General features: G+C 37.7%; 1 protein-coding gene across 1 annotated transcript in view; it reads left to right on the top strand.

The window, feature by feature from the left end:
* The window catches only part of LOC106872747 (cartilage oligomeric matrix protein), a 130,240-nt gene that overhangs the window by 74,907 nt on the left and 54,717 nt on the right, over positions 1–616 (top strand). The window lies entirely within an intron of this gene.

Genomic DNA, 616 nt, shown 5'->3' with positions numbered 1-616 from the left:
ATATATATATATATATATATATATACCATGTTGGCCAAAAGTCACCAGACAGTAATCAAAACCGTTTAATTCCAAGATTTATTTATGTTTAAAAACTGAATGAATTTCATAAAAGCATCTAAATGTGAAACATCATGAATCTTTTTCAAACTGAAGCCCTTCTGGAGCGACACAATTTTCCATTCGAGTCAATGCAGAATTAGAGATATTATTTATGGAATTTTGATTTACTGTACACATGTCTGTGGAGTGCTCAGCCACAGATGCGTTAATTTCAGGAGCAGGCTGTTCCGTTGATCGGATCAACTAGAACCCTGAGCACTCCACAGACACGTGTACCCTTTTAACGTAGTTCTCAAGGAGTAACACAGAATGTGACAAGGTTAACCCTCTGAAATACAGGTACTACTCATTATTGCCAGCTGAGTGGAGTGGAGCAACGTGAAATAAAATGTCTTGCTCAAGGACACAACGCGTCGCCGGAAATCGAACACACGACCTTGTGATCGTGAGCCAAATACTCTAACCACTAAGCCAGCCGCCTTCATACATACACACACGCACATATATGTGTGTATACATGTATGTATATATATATATATATATATATAGTGTA

The sequence above is a fragment of the Octopus bimaculoides genome, chromosome 2, assembly GCF_001194135.2.
Source record: "Octopus bimaculoides isolate UCB-OBI-ISO-001 chromosome 2, ASM119413v2, whole genome shotgun sequence".
Taxonomy (NCBI): Eukaryota; Metazoa; Mollusca; class Cephalopoda; order Octopoda; family Octopodidae; genus Octopus; species Octopus bimaculoides.
Note: the sequence above shows the minus strand (reverse complement) of the source record. Positions and strands in the feature narration are given on the sequence as shown.